The sequence below is a fragment of the Myotis yumanensis genome, unplaced genomic scaffold (genome assembly GCF_028538775.1).
Source record: "Myotis yumanensis isolate MYYU_CA2020_CCGP unplaced genomic scaffold, mMyoYum1.0.hap1 SCAF_1, whole genome shotgun sequence".
Lineage (NCBI taxonomy): Eukaryota > Metazoa > Chordata > Mammalia > Chiroptera > Vespertilionidae > Myotis > Myotis yumanensis.
The window spans coordinates 239,969,737-239,984,167 of NW_027223752.1; positions in this window are offsets into that span (position 1 = coordinate 239,969,737).

Sequence of the window (14,431 nt, forward strand, 5' to 3'; positions counted from 1 at the left end):
ATGAAAGAGGCTTGTGGGTTCATTGTAATCCTCGACGTCATCATCAGCTCTGCGTGGTGTGCGCTGCGTCACCTGGACCCGCGCCTCACGGAGGAGGGACACACAGGCAGGTTGCACTTGATTGCCGGTGATGCCCCGTCACTCCGCCCGGGGAGCCCTCAACAGCGGGAGCCCTGGCGCACGGCACAGACGGCTGTCCCGTCAGCGAGTGCACAGTGCGGGGGACGCCCGCCACCCAGTGACTTCAGGGGCACGTGTTCCAAGTGGGTTCCAGTCCCAGGAACGTCCACGTGTTGTGAATGCCTGCTTGGAGGGTGACGGCCTCCCCACGGGCTCGGGGTTCACAGGGTGAGGGTGCCCGCCCAGCCCCACGCCAGCTGGGCTACCCTCATCCTGCTCAGCGGCCGGTGCCAGGGCCATGGTGAGGGTGAGGGCCAAGGACAGTGGGCCTGGGCAGGCAGGGCAGCCCCTCCCTGGCCGTCTCAGACCTCAGTTCCTCCTCTGCAGCCTCCCACCACGTGTCCCCCACGAGAGCTGGGGCGGCGTCTGACACAGCTGTGTGTAGCTGCCGCCAGGGCCCCGCCTGGGCTCTGTCCTCCCCACAGCCTCTGTGCAGCCGAGTCGGCAGGCTGCTGAGCTCAGCTCCACGTTTGCCCATCTCGTCTGCCCGCCGGGCGAGGCCTCCCCAGACCATGGAAGGCCCTGGTCGCCACCATGCCAGGCTCCAGCAGAGTGGGGCCTGAGGCCGACAAGAATCTACCCCTGAGTTCCCCACATGCCTTACGTTGTACTTCCCAGAACCGCCCGCCGTGTGAGCGTCTTATTTGCAGAGATGCACCCACTCTAGGAAACGGGGCTCTCACCCACACCAGCCGCCTCGGCTCCTTCTCGATGCTGTCAACATGTGTTCATGTGGGACATGGCAACATGGAGTCTGAGGGAGCTGGTGAGGCCGCGGCACCCCAGGCCCCTTCCTGGTGGCCACAGGCATGTCTCAATCGGGTCCTGCAGGACCTCTGTGAGGCTCCGTTCTGTCCAGGGCGCCAGGGGTGCTGGCCCAGCTGCAGCGGGGGCTCAGCTGCTGCAGAGCGGGAGGAAACCCAACGCTGAACGGTGCCATGCTTAACGTGGAGGTTCAGCCCCACGAGTAGAGACGGCTGCCAGACGGACCCGTCCCCTTTGCCGCTATTACAGCTGTGTGGGCGCCCCCGGGTGCCTGGATGTCCCCGTGGAGTGGGCTTAGTGGACACGCAGCCCCAGGGACAGCACGGGTGTCAGTGGCCCAGGAAATGTCACGCTGAGTGACCGACGGAGCCTCCGGAGGGGCCTCGGGACTGTGCCTGTCCATTCAGGGGGCAAACCTCCGACACGGGGTGCGAGGTGGGGAGACACTGGCCACAGACCACCCCGCGCTGTCTGTCCTGGTCTGTATGACAACTTCTGTCCAGATGTGCCCACTGGTGTATCCGTGTCCTACACCCGGTCCGTGCGCCAGCACCTGCTGTGTGGGTGACAGCGCACCTCCTGTCCTGGTTTTCGTGGTTTCTCATCTTGTTTTAATTACAAGGTGACACCTCTTCCTTCAAGCCCAGGGCTGAGCGAGTAGGGGGCAGTCCACTCACACTGGCACCTCAGGCCCCGGAGACGGCCCAGCCTGGGGGCAGGCCCCCACCCAGGACCCAGGCTCCCTCTTCCCAAAGCCCCCTCTCCCCCGAGACTCCTCTTCTGCTGCCTTCCCACCAGCCATCCCACTCAGGAACACCCACGCCCAGGACCCCCACCCAGGGCCCCGCCCTGGCCACACCATCTTCTTTGGCTGCTCAGCACCTTCTGGGCCAGGTCTCACTTTTCAGACCCGCTTGTGGTCGGGCCACTTGGGTTTAATGAGAACGGGCCCACATGTGAGTCGATATCTGCCAGCGTGGTTGTGAGCTCCTCCCGTGGCTCCCGTGGCCCAAGTGGGAGTGAGCAAGTCCTACTTAGTGCCCCCTCCTCAGTGAGCACATCGCCGCACCCCCTCCCAGCACCTACAGTGACAGACTCAGCACCCCAAAGCCTGCCCCAGACACTGGAAAACTGGGGGGGAGGGGGCGGGGGGGGCCAGGTGAGGGCACAGGGCCCTGGGAGTGGGGCTCAGCCTGGAGATGAGCGGATATCAGGGGTCTGGAGCAGGTAGGGAGTCCAGGGGTCCCAGGATGATGGGGTTCCAGGGCTGATGCAGGGTGGGGCTGGGGGCTGCCCGAGGGCAGGTCTGATCCGAGACACTCGGCAGGCAGGTCTGGGTCCTGCAGCCGCCACGGAGCCCCCCAGGAACACCTGGGCCACAGCCCCCCGTCCCCCCCAGGAGCACAGCCCTCTCTGGCGCAATCACAGAGGCCCTTTCACCCTCCGCCGTGACTCGAGGGAGGCTGTGAATGAGTGTCTTTCAGGCCGGGAGGAAATTCCTAAAATTCTTCGTGGGCAGTGCTGGGCTGCACACCGATTCTCTGTCGCACTCAGGGCCGCGCAGCCGCACTCTGGCGGTGGAGCAGGGGGCGCAAGCCCTCAGACCTGGTCCTCCCGAGGGAGCTCGCGGACGCCAGCAGCCCGGTGCCCCGAGTGACCCACCAGGTCTGCCCTTGAGGTCCCTGCCACCATCCATGCAAATCAGGAGAGGCCACCACGACAGACGAGATCCATGCCTGGGGACCACACTCACCCCGCGAGGGCACGTGACCTGCACGCGGGAGCACCCGCTGCCTGAGCCCTGGCACCAGGTCTGCTCAGGTTCACCTGTCAGCCTCGTCCCGTGGAAGGAACCTCACCCACAGGAACGCCAAGTGGGGTGGGGGCTGAGGCCCTGCATCCCAGCGGACAGCCGGCTGCACACGCACACATGCTTGCACACTCATGCATGCAAACGCACACATGCACACACATGCTTGCCCACATTTTTCTGAACCACAACCACAGACACCAGCCTGTTTCAAGGGCAGTGGCTCCGTGGTTTTCATCCCTCCCTCCTTCAGAAACAAACCTGGCACAGATGTGGGCGGATAGCCGCTCATCTCCAGGCTGAGATGGGAGCCACAGGGGTGCTTTCCTGGTGCACGCTGCGGGGCTGGGGTCACCGTGGGGCCCCTCTGGTGTCCCCACCTCAGGAGAGAGGATAGCTGGGCCACCGTGGCTTCTAGAATTCTCCACAGGGTCACCCTTCACAAGGACACTCGACAAGACCGCGTGTCAGAGGAGGAGCCCCACACACACCCAGGGCTACAGGGCAGCTCAGCCGGCTGAGTATCGGGCCAGCGCCCAGCCTTCTGGACCATCTCCAGCTCCTGCCGTGAGAAACCTCCCGGGAGCTGGCCCCAGAGTCACCCAGGGCTGGGGCACCCCTGGCGGGTGGGGCGAGGGCCAGGGCACGGGCTGGAACCGCCGTCTCCTCCTCCTACACGGCAGCCAGCTTCCAAGTGTGAAGAGCTCGGATCCGGTCCTTGGAAGCATTTCCAGATGTTTTTGGCATCGGAAGGAGCCTTCCGTGGACCTGGGAGCACAGTCGGGCGGGCGGGTGGGGGTCCTGCAGACCCCGTGGGCACTTTTGTCATCTGCATGTCAGCGCAGCACCAGGAATGTTCGCTGTTTCCAAAGAAAACAGGCCGGCCGGGCGCCTGGCGTGGGGGACACGGGGATCAGGGCCCCTCCCCGAGGACGCCTGCCTGGGCCCAGCGTGCCCACCCCCAGCCAGCAGGACCTCAGTCCTCCCCAGAGACCTGACCTGAGTGTGGGCAGGTGAGGAACACGCTGACCCCCCCTGTGTACACGCGTGCTCAGACACACGTGTGCACTCAGCACGCATGCACACCACACACACACACACACACAGCAGCTCCAGGCGACTGCCTCATGCAGCCACGGCCGCCCTGAGACCCGCACCACCTGGGCTGGCTCCCTGCTGGCCAGGTCCCGTCCAGGCGGGACGTCCGGCGGTGACGACTGGACAACGTGCCCACAGGACTCAGAGCAGCAGCTGGAGGCAGGGGCTCCCTAGCCTTGGGGTTGGGGTGCAGCCTCTGTGGCCCGCGGGGAGCGGAGGGAGGACCCTCCGGGACAGCTGCCTCCTACTCGGCCCGCCTGCCTCTCCAGCTGGCGGGCGCCGCGGCAGCAGTGGCCACTTCACTGGGTGAGCCCCTCAGGAAGCGGGTGTATTTGCGATGTTAAAAGCTCAGCCAACATTCAGAACGGGGCTGTTTTTCCAGTGGAAACTGTAACGTGAGCCCAGAGCGTTCTCACTCACTTGCCGCGCAGACACCCCGACGCCCCCTCCGCAGCGAGGCCGGCGCCGGCTCCGTGGCCACGCCAGGCTGCTCCCCGCATTGCCAGCGCGGTCCGACCACGGTGCCTGCCCCGCCCCCCCACCCCCGGCTCAGGCCCGGAAACCCACCCCCACCCCCAAACACGCTGGACCCGGCCGGGAACAGGGCTGGCTGCAGACCTTGGTGCAGGATGGCGAAGCCAAGCACTGTCTGGACCCAGAGGGGCACCAGGGCCAGGGGGAGGCGCCCACAGCACCCAAGGCTTTGGCGCAAACCCCGAGTGGCGCCTGGACCCAGCCTCAGCCAGACCCAGCCTTTCACTCAAGGCCCCAGCTGGCCAGCGGGGGGCACGCGAGGCCTGCCCATAGGCACCCTGGTTTCAGCCGGCCAGGCCCGGCCCCTCGGGGAGCCCAGTGCCTGGGCTCATGCCTTGTGCTCCAAGGGTGCCCTCAAGCCATGACCCCTGACCTCGGGGCACCAGGCATCGGAACTGAGAGCCAGAGTGGCTGTGGCGCAGCTTCCAGGGGCCCCAGGCCCGACTGTGGTCCTCCCACGGGGCCAGGACCCGGGCAGCCCGGCTGGCTCGCCGGCCACTACCTGTCCCTGGGAAGAGCCGTGTCTTCAGCTTAGGCAGCAAAACATGAGACGACGGTTATGAACTTTGCAACCCAGAGCTTCCGGAAGACAGGCCCCGTGCTTTGAAGGGGTTTGGGGGTGAAGCAGATGAACAGTGGTCCCTTGAGACTTCACAGCCGGCACTGGGCAGAAGCAGAGGTTCCCTGGGATCCCCCCCTCCTCCCGCAGCGGAGATCTTTCCTGATTCCCTGGGGCCACCCTCCCCGGCACCAAAGGCGAGAGCGGACTCAGCCTGCTGTCCCTGACCCCTCCCCGGGAGGTCTGTTCCCACTGCCCATGCTGAGCCCCAAGCCCCCGAGGCAAATGCGTCCCGGAGGACAGACACCAGGGCCAGGCACACCCAGCATCTCGGGCTGCTCCCTGGGGTGCCAGGTGCCGAAGGCCACAGGAAGTCAGCCCCGCCCCGGGGCCCCGTTGCTGTAGCCCAGGTGCTATCTGCAGAGCCGGCAGCCGGCCTCCCCTAGGCCTCCGGGGGACCGTCGGGCCCGGTGGTGGCAGGAGGCAGGGCCCCCACCTTGTGGCCTGCGCGGCTGAGAAACCGTCCAGGGGTTTGCTATGATCTGAGGCCTGCGTTGGGGTCAGGGGCAGGGGCAGTGAAAGCTGGTGCGGAGTCCAGCAGACCCAGCAGTTGGGGGAGTCAGGGAGAGACCAGGTGGGCCAGGAGCACCCCAAAACCAGAGGTGAGCCCCCTCCCGGGCGTGAGGGCCTTCCCAGGCCAAGGCTCCGGCCTCCCGGCAGCAGCTGGCACCACAACCAAGGCCTCGGGCTGCCCCTGTGAGTGATGGTGGGCACAGCGTCCTGGCACAGCGTCCTGACACCCCCATACCCACCCTCCTGGAGACAGGCACCCAGGGCCCCATGCTGGCTGGGTCCCCCGGCTGAGCCCAGACCTCAGTGATGTGGTGATAGCCCAGCCGTCCTGAGGCAGGCCCCCTGCCCCGGGGCCTCCCACTTTCAGCTGGGCTTCGGGCCAGGCCAGCCACAGGGTCCAGCTCACAGACCTGAGGTGAGGGCGACCTGCCCCCGCTTCTCCTCCCTGGCACCCCAAGAACTGCTGTGTCCCCTGTGGGGTGGGGAGCCGTCCCCAGGTGGCAGGAGGCCGGCCTTGGTGGGATCTGCCAGCAAGGGGCAGGGTCGGCCCTCGGGGGTAAGGATCGAGGCAACAAGGGGACTTCAGGCGTCACCCCTCAGGAGGCACAGGCTCAGGTGAGGCCGCGACTCAGATGGAGACCTCACTCGGGGGGCCATCCCGGGGGACCCCAGGAGACCCGCGGGCAGCCTCCTGAACAGGCACCAGGGGTCCTCAGTCCCACTGGGGGGGGGGATGTGGCACGAAGGGGAGGGGTCAAGGGGACAGTAGGGGTCTCAAGCCCCACACAGCCACATGCACCCACAGGTACACGCACACACATGCATACATATGTGCACTCACGGGCACACAGCCATCAGTGGCCCTGGGTTGCCCCCCAAGACAGCACCCTTCAGGCCCACGGCCCTCCTCGGCGGGTGAGGGGCCAGTGTGGCTGCCTCGGTCCGTCTGCTGGGCTCTGGGGAGCAGCAAGGAGTAGCGTGGGCCTGGGCCAGTCTGCCCCGCCCCCACTCCTTCAGTCTGGGGCTGGGGTGTCGGGGAGAGAGCAGGGGGTGTGGGTGGGAGGCAGGGGCCTCCTCTGATGGGAGCAGGGTCTGCCCAGGACCTGCCCTCTGCCTGCTCAGGGTAGCCCTCCCAGTCGCCCAAGCAGTCTCACGGGTGGGGGGAGGGGGGTGCGCCTGGTGGGGCTGCTGGAGGTGAAGAGGGGAGACCTGGGAGGTGGCCATGGGCTTCCAGGCCCCAGCCACGGGGACCTGCCTCCCCCTGGAGGGTGCCCAGAGTGCTGGCCTGGGACTTGGGTGCAGCCTGCCCCTCCCAGGAGCCCCTCTGCTGGGCTGGGCCCTGGCGTCCACGGGCCCTGGCGAGAGGTCTGCGGTGGGTGAGGCTGCTGGCTGGCGCTCCCCCCCCCCCCCCCATTTCCTCTTGGCCTGCAGGCTCCCGGCGGCCTCAGGAACAAAGGGTGGATTGTGCCCCGCTCTGGGCCTGCTCCCCGCCCGGCGCTGCCCCTGACGGGCCCCGTGGGCAATGTTTGTGTTTGCAGCCAAGCAAGGCTCCTCCGGCCAACCTGCAAGGCTCCGTGAGCGCCAGCCGGGGGGGCACCGGCCGCCGGCCTGGAGCCTGGGGCCTGTCCCGGCTGAGCGTCCTGCCTTCTCCCCAGCGCCCCCATGAGCGGCCCCAGGCCCGGAGGCAGGGCCTGCCAGCACCTTCCCCTGTGCATCACGTCCTGTCACCAGCCAGGCCCCCCACGTGTCCTGTCTGTCCATCCAGCCCGTCCCCAAGCCTCTGGGTGCCCCGTGCTCAGGGTGGCTTTTGCAGGAGGGCAGGATGGAGGCGGAGGGGCCACAGCTCCCCCACCGCCTGGCACCACAACCCCACATCCTGGTCCCACACCCCTTCTCCCACCAACATTTAGTGAGCACCACTGTGTACAGGAATGGGCGCAGAGCCCAGCCCTCCTGAGCCCACGGCCAGAGGTCAGACCCCCAAGCCAAGCGCCATCCTGTTTCCCAGTAGGCCCAGCGTCCTGTCTGCAGCCCCCACGCTGCCAGCAGGCAGTGCGGCCCCACACTCGGACCCCAGCCCTCGGACACTTGGACCCTCGGACCCTGACGTGCTCCCAGGCCGGCCAGCGGGCGGCTCGGCGCACGCCCTGGTGACGTCGGCCCTTCACCAGGGGAACCTGAGGGCTGGGCTCCGGGCAGGCGGAGTGGGGGTGCTGTCCTCAAAGAATCGGGCGCAGGCTCAGCCCGGCAGAGTCCTGGGCAGGGATCCCAGCACAACCCTGTGTACCCCTCTGGTGAAGGTGCGGGGGGGGGGGGGGGGCTCTCCTGGCTGCCCCATCCCTGCTGTGGGTTCGGCTCCGTGACCGTCAAAGGAGCTTTGTGGTCGCCAAGGGAGCAGGAGCGATTGTCTTGGAGGGGATCCAGGAATGAACCGTGGAGGGCGGCTTTGAGGGGAAAAGTGGGGAAAATAGAGGGAAAAGCTGTGGAAGGAGAAGGAATTTGCCTGTGAGGCCTGGAGCCACCTTTCCCCGGGTCTGGGGCCAGGCTGAGGTCCAGGCAGGCTTGGGGCCACTCCGTACCCTCTGGGGCCAGGCCTGGGCTTGCCTCCCACCACGCAGTCACCATGGGCCTCTCTTCCAGCCACTGAAGAGGAGACTGAGGGTCAGAGTGGCTGGGTGGCTGCGGGGCCCCTGAGGCCTCGGCTGTGAGCACTGAGGTGGGGGGTGCTGCCCAGGCTGCAGAGTGGGGGTGAGGGTGGAGTCAGGGTCCTGCTCCCTGCAACCCAGGGCCAGGAGGGCTGAGTGGTGACCCAGAGGGGCACCGTGGGCGCTGATCGCTGCACTTTGCATACCAGATGCTGGGCCGTCCTCGTGGGAGCTGGCGTGACACCCATCTCAGAGGAGGCTGGGGAAGGTGGGGTGTCTGGGGGCAGAGGCCGTGCCACCCTGAGCTGGCTGCCCCTTGCTCGCTTGGCAGGCCTGCAGCTGGGTGGCCCCAAGGTCCTGGAGGTACAACCCCCCCGAGACCCGGTCCCTAGGGCATGGCGGAGGGAGGGTTCTGGCCAGCGAGTGACCAGCTCGAGGCTGCCCGGCTGGGGCCTGGAAATGGCTGCTGAGATGATGCTGGGCAGCCGTCCGTGAGGAAGGCTCATCCCTGGAGACTGACGGCTTCTGGGAAGGTCGGGGTCTCCCGACCCCTGGCCAGGGTCTGCCCCCTGAGGGTGGACGCTGCCTTCGGGCAAAAACCCGGCCTGCTGCCAGCCTCCTCCTCTGGCCCCACACGGCTCGTGGGCCTCCCTGTGGGGCCCCCTAGGGGCAGGTGGAGCCCCGGCCAGGTCAGCCCTGCCTCCTCCCCGTCCCAGGCGCCCTGAGTGGCCCTCCTTCCCGGGCCCAGGGGAGGTGTTTGGGGGATGAGGGTGGGACAGCTCACCCTTGCCCAGGACTCACATACACCCCCTTCCACTGCTACCGGGCCCAGCTCCTCAAGGGCCCAGCCAGACCCTCCAGCCCTCACCTGTGGCACAGGGTAAGGCTGGCGCCCACCCCTCCAGCCAGCTGTTGGCAGCTGTCACCACCTGCCGGCCCAGGGCCAGATGCCAGGCGGCTGCAGCAGGAGTGGGGGTGGGGCATGCTGCCGCCTCGTAGGGGGTCCTCAGGCCCACGCACCGCCCTCACCTGGGGCTGTTGCCACCTGGGACCCGTGTGTGTCAGCTCAGCCACCACGGGGCATCTGAGGTCACCTTCCCGGGGTCTCCCCCACCCAAGCGAGCAGCATGCGCCCCTCCCCAGAGCTTAGATGCGGGGCGACCGATAGGGCCCCTCAGATCTGCACCTGTGGTGGGAGGATGTCGTTCAGTGCAGCCTCTGGGCCAGGGCCAGGTGGTGGGGGACGGGGCCTGCAGGCTGCAGGCCTGGCCCAGGGAGTCCAGGGAGCCCAGGTCTCGGAATGAAGGCGAGCAGGCGCTCAGCCCGGCCCGGCTGCAGCTGCAGCCGACGAAGCCTCGGATCACTGTGGTGGCCGCTGGGCCTGACCCACACACTGCCTTCTCACCCAGACAAACACCAAAGTCAGGGCCCTCCCCAAAGAAACCAGCCTGCACCCCGAGAAGCAAGCGTGTGCTGAGGGGCCCTCACCCAGAGCATCGCCCTGGCCCAGCCGATGCCCAGACTGTGCTGGCAGAGCCCCCCAGCCGAGCTGCCCGAGGTGCCCGGGCCACGGGGTGGGTGGAGCATCCAGCTGGGCTGTGCCCGGGCCGCACGTCGGTGAGGACAGGGTTTGGGCCGGGACACTGCCCAGCAGAGGCACCTGCAGGGGGGGCTCCTGAGCCTGTGGACGGGACCTCAGGCTGACCCCAGGCCACAGAGCACTGCGTGTGAGGCCAGAACGAGCCTCCAGGATTGGCTGGCCCAGGGACCCCCTGGGGCCGCCCCTGGCTGGTGCCCCCAGGAGAAACCCCGGTGGGAGACACCTCCGCCTGCAGCCGCCCCGGATCTGAGCCTGTCCGAGCGCCCACCTGGGGTCACTGAAGCCTGTGGCCCACATGGGGCAGACCCTCCCTTGCACAGGCAGCAGCAGCCCAGGGACCAGGGTGCTGGGCTGGGCTGGGGCTGGGGGTGCGCCGGCCTTCGGGGCTCAGACCCAAGGTGAGGACTGACCAGGGCTGGGGTGGGGGACACGCAGGTGGAGTAAAGGGTGGGGAGAGCCCAGCTGCTGGGCCTGGGGGTTGAGCGTCGATCTCTGAACCAGGTCACGGTTCGATTCCTGGTCAGGGCACATGCCCGGAATGCGGGCTCAATCCCCAGTGTGGGGTGTGCAGGAGGCAGCCAGTCCATGATTCTCTCTCATCGTGGATGTTTCTATCGCTCCCTCTCCCTTCCTCTCTGACATCAATAAGAAAATATATTTTGGGGGGAAAAGGGTGCGGGTAAATCAGGAGGACACCATGGACTGTCACGGGGCTCCAGCGGGCAGGGCAGGGCAGTCCGTGCCGGAGGACAGAAGACTTGGCGGGTGCCTGAGGGTCTGGGCCCGGGTGCCACGGAAGAGGCTGGCGGAGAGGGTGTGGTACAAGGTCCTGCCGGACGGGAAGCCCGACTTCAGGTCCAAGCCCTGCTGGGCCTGACGGGCCTGCTTCACACTGACCCTGTGCACAGTGGGCAGCGGGGCCTGGGAAACTGGGGACCCTCCCTTCTGCTTCCAGAGGCCAGGCCCACTCAGCCGGCCTCCCGGGTCCCGCCTCCCCACTGAGCCGGCCTCCCGGGTCCCACCTGCCCACTCACCGGGCCTCCCGGGTCCCGCCTGCCCACTCACCCAGCTTCCCCGGGTCCCGCCTGCCCATGGGGCTCACAATCCAGGCCGGCTCCACTGTGGGGTTGAAAGGGATCCTGAGTCGGCCTCTGTCAGGGCCTAGGCACAGCCTTGGGCAAGAACAACCCCACAGGCACACATTTCTCTCCTTAGAGACAGCGTCCTGAGCCCTTCACATAAACCTCGAACCCCAGGGTCCGGGTCCCCATGTGGCCCCCGGCTTCCCCCACCCACCCCAGGGCCCTCCCAGCCTGTCCTGTGAAGGCCCTGAGCCCCACCAGCCCCACCAGGCCTGGGCGAGGCCACACAGGCTCAGAGGACGCCCAGCCGCCGGGCCCACCTGCCCCCGGACCCAGCCCCTGCACGGCCCCTGGGCGGGCACCAGAGCGTCTCACGCCTGATGCTGGTGCCAGGCACAGGGCAGGGATGCCTCCCACGTCCCAGCCCAGGGCCCAGCTACCACACAGGGAGTCCCTGTCCCTCTACCCCACTTCACAGCAGCCCCCCGTCCCACGGGCCCGCATGTCCTTGTGCCCTGCATCTGGGCAAGGCCGTCTGGGCCAGGTCACCTGAGGGCACCTCCTATCAGTCCCTCCAGCAGGTCCAGGCCCTTGTGAACCCCGTACAGCACCACCCAGGAGGCCTTGACCCTCGGCCCCGGGTGCCAAGCCAAACCTGTGTCCACCCAACGCCCTGTGCTCCTGTCCCCGCTCCTGTGTCCCGCATCCTGAGCTCCTGTCCCAGGGCCCCTGGCCCGGCCCCAGGACGGGGCTCTGATCTCCTGCCAGGCCTCCCAACACAAGGCCCGTGGGGGGAGGGTTGCCCCACGTGCCCCTCGTCCGGCCTCTGTTGTGCTGCCCATCCCTGGCATCGCCCGGCCCCTGCAGGACAGCTGCGGGGCGGCTCGGCACGCCTTTGAAGCCGGCGGGGCTGGGCAGCCGCAGGGGCAGTCACACCCGAGGGTGGCAGAGCCCAGGCCACCCTTTCAAGTTCCCCGCCTTCAAGGGGACCAGCTGACTGCGCCCAGAGCGGATCAGAGGGGGACGGCTGGCGGCTCGGCACCTGGGGCTGTGCCCACCCGGCACCCTGTGCCCACCCAGGACCACAGGGGTCTCCCGAAACGGCCCAGCCCGGCCTGGTCTGGGGGTCACTTGGGGGACACAGTTGATCCCCCTCCTCCACCTCCGGACTGGGAGCTCCAGGCAGGGCCCAGACCCCAGAGAACCCCGGAGAACCCCGGAGAGCGGGGACAGCAGCATCTGTGCTCCCGTTGGTGAACCCCATAGAGTTGGCAGCTGCCCGCTGGCCTTTCTGCCTGTGGCCAAGGGCATTTTGGGGCCTGGTCTGTGTAAGTCTGGGGCAACCAGAAAGGGGCCAAGGAGCCCAGGGCTCCGCCCCACAGAGCCTGCAGGGGGCGTGGCCCAGCCAGTGCCCCCCCTGGTGTGACTGGGCTCCTCTTAGTCCCTAAACTCCCTGCACCCTGGCGTGTCCTGCCCATCAAGTTCCCCATGGCCACACCCACCACCCCAGGCCCCCCTTGCACCCCAGAGCCTGGCCTGGGAGTGCTCCAGGGAGCTGGGGTGCTGGGAGATGACGTGCAGGCAGAGTGGGGGTGGCCGTGTGCAGAGAGCCACAGCCATCACGGTCTGCCTGTGAGCCGGTCAGCGCTGGTCAGGGTGGACTTGGCACCCCTCAGGGCGCCCCTCTCCAAGACTCCGCAGCCTGCGCACCTCACCCGCCTTCTCCCCTGGCCGACCCACCACGGAAGGGACCCAGGACTGTGCACTCGGGGTGTGAGGAAGTGAGATTCCGTCCTGGGGGTGCGGGGCAGGGCAGCTCACACACACCTCTGCAATGTGGGGGGACAGAGCCAAGGTTGAGGGGCGTCCTGAGGGCCCTGAAGTTACCCAGGGGCCAGGGCAGGCAGCCTTGAGCTGGAGACAGGCCAGGGACAGGAGCGGGGTGGGGGTCACAGCTGGGGCTGGGGCTGCGGCTGGAGGCCGCAAGGAGCTGACTCCCTCCTGGCAGCACCTGAGGATGAGGAAGCAGGAGGGGGGGGGCGGGGGCTTGGCCTTTGGGTGGGGGATTTGATCCCTGAACAGCCCAGCACCCCTGAAAAGGCTCCCTGGGTAGGGAGCCCAGGCCCCAGGCCCTGCCAGGCCTGTCTTGCTCATGAGACTTCCCTGGGGCTGAGGGCAGTCCCCTTGGGGGCCCCAGTGGACAGCGATGGACATGAGGCCAAGAAGGGCCCAGGCACAAGGCCAAGCTCTCGGGCTCCTAAGGGGGCTGTCCCTCGCTATTCCCTGACCTTGTGTCCAGATGGCACTGCCCACTGGACAGCGGTCTCCCTGCTACCCAAGGTCACGCCCTCTCCCCCACTTAGACTAAAACCCAACCACACGGCCTTCCCCACACCCAAGCCTGCTATTTGGGGACCATCTCTTTGGGCCCCCACAGCCGCCTGCTCACTGCAGGGCACACGGCCGCTAGGGCCCAGGTCCCGTGTCCCCACAGGTGGTCTCCATCACCTGGGCCAGGACCACCCAAGCAGGGCCTCCTTCAGGGCTGACCCCTGCCTCCCTTGGGTCAGAAATGGGGTCCCCAAGGAGGCATGTGGGGAGATGTTAGGATAAGGGACTGTCCTGCACAGCATGGAGGCCCTGGGGGTCCAGCCCTGGGAGCCAGCGAGGAGGGGATCCCCAGTGTGAGAAGCTGAGGGAGGGGTGCCCCACTCTGACCTTGGGGGGCCCAGCAGTGCTGGGGAAGGATGGTGGGTCTCCCATCCAGCAGGTCAGAGCCTGTCCTTGTCGGCGAAGCCGAGACCCAGCGCTGGCCAGGCCGTGTCCTGGACACCAGCAAGGCCTTGCCCGCCCGCCAGATGCCTCCCGCTGGTGGCTTTGCTAAAATCAGGTTATCTTAGAGCCTTCCCTCACGAGGCTGCAGCCCCTGGGCGGGAGGAAGCCCCGCCCTCAGCGCTGGCCACGTGAGTTGGAGCCTCAGCTTCCCCACTGGGAGCAAAACCTGCTGCACAGCCAGGTCCCACAGGCAGGAGGGGCCTAGAGGGAGGTGACCTCACAGCCCAGCCCCACCCTGAGGGCCAGCTGAGCCCCAGAAGGTGGGGTCATGGGGGCTGCACCCATAGAGGGGCCTTCACTGGGCCAGGGGTCGGGGCTGCAGCTACCACGGAGGCATGTGCGGGGCAGGGCTCTGTCCAGGGGACTGAGAGTGAGCCCTGGAGACCCAGGGCCCAGGCCAAACCTCAGGCCCAGCAATGGGACTCAGAGCCCAAGGCACAGGCCCACACAGGCACAAGTGCACGCACACACACGTGTACAGACAAGGCCCATAGCACGCACACACGTGTACAGACAAGGCCCATAGCACGCACACACGTGTACAGACAAGGCCCATAGCACACACACGTGTACAGACAAGGCCCATAGCGCGCACACGTGTACAGACAAGGCCCATAGCACACACATGTGTACAGACAAGGCCCATAGCACACACACATGTACAGACAAGGCCCATAGCACGCACACACGTGTACAGACAAGGCCCGTAGCGCGCGCGCACGTGTACAGACAAGGCCCATAGCACGCACA